Source organism: Pseudophryne corroboree (genome assembly GCF_028390025.1).
Source record: "Pseudophryne corroboree isolate aPseCor3 chromosome 3 unlocalized genomic scaffold, aPseCor3.hap2 SUPER_3_unloc_20, whole genome shotgun sequence".
NCBI classification, from domain to species: Eukaryota; Metazoa; Chordata; class Amphibia; order Anura; family Myobatrachidae; genus Pseudophryne; species Pseudophryne corroboree.
The window spans coordinates 689275-693980 of NW_026967509.1; the positions used below are offsets into that span (position 1 = coordinate 689275).

General features: G+C 43.7%; 1 non-coding gene across 1 annotated transcript; it reads right to left on the reverse strand.

Moving 5' to 3' along the window:
- Nucleotides 1-561: 561 nt before the first annotated feature.
- Nucleotides 562-679, reverse strand: LOC134983682 (U5 spliceosomal RNA). Its single transcript, XR_010191672.1, has one exon. It is a non-coding gene; the product is annotated as a U5 spliceosomal RNA (small nuclear RNA).
- Between the last annotated feature and the right edge of the window lie 4027 nt (nucleotides 680-4706).

Here is a 4706-nt window from a genome sequence, read left to right on the forward strand (position 1 = left end):
GGTACATAGATAATAGGTACATAGGTAACTATGGTTAAAAGAAACGTTTCCTGATGTAACAGGTTGGACGTATTATGAGCGGGCCAAGATCGTGTGCAAGTATTCCTTGAAAATTCGAGAAGCAAACTTCTCTGAAACCCATGAGATCCCACCAGTATGACTGTGACGAACTGTCTTCTGATCCGTTTTGGCAACGAAAAGAGAAGCGGAAAATGGTGGAGCTAGATACACGATGCTGAATGACCCCATGAATGTGATGTACACATACTGAGATTTTGTAATTGTGGCGAGATGCCATCATGTATACCTGAGGGTAACCCCCTTCTGTGGACTCACATATGAAACACCTCTGGATTTAATGTCCAGTTTTCAAGATCCAAACCCTGACGGGTGAGATCGTGTGTCTAACAGATGTCCACTCACGGATTGATCTCTTGACATTTTTACATAATGGCGTTCTGAGCCATTGAAGCTTTGAGTTACCTGCCGCATTGTCATGCGGCTTCTTGGTTCTCACTGGTTGTTGAGTATGCAACTGCCGTTGCTTTGTTTGACTGCTTAAGGGCAGCGTGAGCCAGGCCTGAAAAACAAATTACATGAAACTCACGGTTGTTTCTCTCCACAGAAATCTTTAGTAAAAAGCGAAAGATTTAGTCGTTCTGAAGAGAACCCAGAGTCTATCCCTGGTCAGACTGAAAGCGAATTATTTACTACATTGTAAAATGCACAGAGTCTAGGACATTTATCTATTGCATTGTAAAATGCACAGAGTTCTAGTACATTTATCGACAGCAATCTGTCGTGTTTTAGAACCTTTGCGTTGATTTTAACTACAAATCCTGACTGTCTGTGACTGTCGTCCAGAGTATACGCACCCTTGCATTGTAAAATGCACAGAGTTCTAGGACATTTATCTATTGCATTGTAAAATGCACAGAGTTGTAGTACATTTATGGACAGCAATATGTCGTGTTTTAGAACCTTTGCGTTGATTTTAACTACAAATCCTGACTCTGTGACTGTCGTCCAGAGTATACGCACCCTTGTTCCTTTGTGGGAAACGCGAGTGAAGGGTGGCGAACTAATTGAAAACACAGCTTTATTCTTAATAAGTGAATACACCAATGTACCGCTAGTGTGCGTGTACTTTTGTTGTTGCTGGTGTAGTAGGTAAAAGTCTTTGATTTACCGTATTTATAACCTTACCTAAGAATTGACATCGTTTAGACAGACTTAGATGTGATTGTTTTCGAACTTAATCTGCTACCGCAGTATATTTTAGTAGCGCAAGATAGAGAAACTTTATTGATACATAGTTCTTATGTGAGATGAGATATCATTGCAACATTACTTTGGTAAATACCGGAAGCGATAAGCAACGGTAGAAATGAAATGGTTAATGGTTAATGGTTGTGGCGATTTGCAAACGCTAGAACCTGTGATGAAGAAACCGGACTGGGTAAATACGCATTGTGAAGATCAAATGCAATTATACAATTTTGTGGCTTCAAAAAGCAAAAACCTCACTGCAGAAAAGCCATTTTCTAACTGTAGTAAATGACTTGCTGATTGATATTGCAACAGAGCTGTTTGATTTTGCTCAAGCAGAGGTGAATAAGTAACTTTGACTCTGTTAGCGTACTATTGCCTGGTTTATAAACCAGCAAAGACTAAATGACAACCTGGCAAACCGTTCGACAGAAGCAGTTTTGTACTCCAAGCTGTAAATAGCTGAGACATATATGAGTTGAAGTCATGAAACCTCGCAAATGTAACATGAAAAGACGCACTTCCACAATTGTAAAAGAGGTCATCAAACCACTGGCTTGCTGACTGTAACGTCCTGTCGTTACAAGGCGTGACCGTTTATTATAAAGGAATAAAACACCGTTACAAGCATCCTGTATGCGCTAATGGCAGAATATCCTAAAAGGGATAAAATGCCGTTACAAGTATATCAAATTTAGGAGCAAACAAGCTGTGGCCTTGTCGCGCTTAACTAACGACAATGAAAATAACCGGCGTTAGCAGAAGCTTTACAGATATACTCTGCAGCTTATTTAACCGTGACCGACATGGTTTCATACATAGATTCTAGTGACCCAAATGTATCTGGGGTTTTTATAATGTTTGATATAAACGCATATACCAATGGCGGATGGCGTCATTTTGGACACGATTAAGTATGGTTGTCCAAAACCCCGCACTATCTGAGTGCTGGACTAATGTACCCTTCTCACTCGTAATTATCGGTGTGAAATTTGACATAGAATCGTGCATTAAATTATAAGACCAGTGAAATAAACACTCTGGTACCCAAAGGAAAATTGTCCCTTTGGAAAGATTGTCTTTTGTTAGCGCTGGCGGAGTTATTCCGAGACTCCGATTACCGCTGTTTTAATTTGAATTGGCAATGTTAACATTGTTTTTAGTCTGCACTAGAGCCTTATCCGCTATGTAGACAGACATCATAATAGGCAACAGACAGACACTTGCACGACTTAATAAAGTTATTATATGGCATATATATATATATATATATATATATATATATGTTATTGCTGAACAGCATATTTATTAGGCAACTTTAGTGTTCCTTATGTGAAAAGCAGTTTACATGGGCATGAAACCCGAACCAAATTCCTACTAACACCCCTGCGCCTTCTGGTGGCTTAAAAATGTAGGGCAGGAATGTTCTAGTATAATCCTGAACTAAAAATTCCCACTAACACCCCTGCGCCTCCTTGTGGAGTAGAGGTGTATGTTCTGGAATTATAACTGGAAAAACAGCAATGATTAAAATGGCCGGCATGCCATGCTTTCACAGAAAATCACAGTACAGGTTTCCTGTGCAGTGTTAATATAGGCTGAACAGCCTATTATACAGTTAGTATAGGCTTAATAGCCTATTATACAATGATAACACAGGTGTAGGATACAGTAAAATACATGCATTTATCATGAATATGAACACTGCCTGCAGTGCTATTATCTTGCAGCCTTAAATATGGTTAAACCTGCAATAGGCTATGTCACTGATAGCCTATTGCCAGCCAAAGCCTCATATATATATTATATATATCAAATGCTTAAACATATAATCACAGGTCATACTGATATCCTGCCAGCAAAAAGCTTCATTTTATATTATCTATATAAAACTGTGCTGAAACATATATAATATACACAGTCTACAGTGTTATAACTCATGACCGTGTTTAAAACGCTGGGCTGCTTGTGAGGTAGCTGAGCAGCCTATTTAGTAACCCATGCAGCCTTTTGCTGCCTATGGCCATTACTCCCCCTCCCCCCCCCCTGCATCCCCATGTTATATTGGAATCGAGTGCAGGGAACAGGAGAGCGCTGAATATAGCCGGGAGACGTCCGGAAGAGCGGGCAGCGCCTACAACAGTACCCAGTCCCCCTGTGTCCGGCATTAGCGCGTGCGGCAGCGTACGGGGATCGAGAGGAGAGCGCTGTATGTTCCTGGCAGAGCGGGCGGCTTTGTTACTCACGGAGCCCTTCCCCTGTCTCGGCGGCGCCTCTGCAGTGGTGCCGGGCAGTCAGCGCTGTGAGAGCGGCCGGCGTCTGAGTGACGTGCGGCCGCTCTGCGCGTAGTTCAGTGGGACCTTCAGCGGCGGTTTCAGCGGCGGGCCAGTATCACACTTACACACAGCAGGGCGGCAGCGTGAGCTGACCGCCCTAACATACCTCCATGTGATGGCTTTTCTCCTGGCTGTGATGGGGCTTCTGCAAGCTCCGTTTCAGCCTCCAGCTTCACCTGTTGTCTGTCACTGGGCTTCTCTTTGCAAGCTCTGTTTCAGCCTCCAGCTCGTTTCAGGCTTCCTTCCAGCTCTTTGTCTCATCCTGGCTGTAACGGATCTTCTTCCTGTAAGCTCCGTTCAGCTTGCAGGAGACAGTGGCTGCCTGTGGCTGTGAGGGTGCTCTTTGTGAGGACCGACACGCCATGCGCTATCTTATAGCGCCTGTGGCTGTGAGGGTGCTCTTTGTGAGGACCGACACGCCATACGCTGCCTTGCAGCGGCACCATCCCGGACCCAAGTTTTTCCAGAAACTGGGACGGGAAGTGTAAAAAAAATTAAAAATAAAAATAAAAATAAAAATCTTCTGAAAAGTGGCCATTGCCACAAGCCGATGATCATGCTGTGAGCACCGAAAAAACACTGGCAAAGTACACTGAGGTACTTGGGGATATGGAGGGGGGGGAGAGTCCTAAATTTGAATATTCAGTGCCTTTGATCGGCTACGCCCGTCCATATCCCCAAGAGTACTCCAGTGACCCCTAGTGGATGATAAAGAAAGATACAATGCAGTCACACAGCCCGGAACACCTGCACTCACATGTAAGGGACAGATACAATGCAGTCACACAGCCCGGAACACCTGCAGTCACATGTAAGGGACAGATACAATGCAGTCATACAGCCCGGAACACCTGTACTCACATGTAAGGGATAGATACAATGCAGTCACACAGCCCGGAACACCCGTACTCACATGTAAGGGATAGATACAATGCAGTCACACAGCCCGGACACCTGCACTCACATGTAAGAGATAGATACAATGCAGTCACACAGACCGGAACACCTGTACTCACATGTAAGGGATAGATACAATGCAGTCACACAGCCCGGAACACCCGTACTCACATGTAAGGGATAGCTACAATGCAGTACCACAAC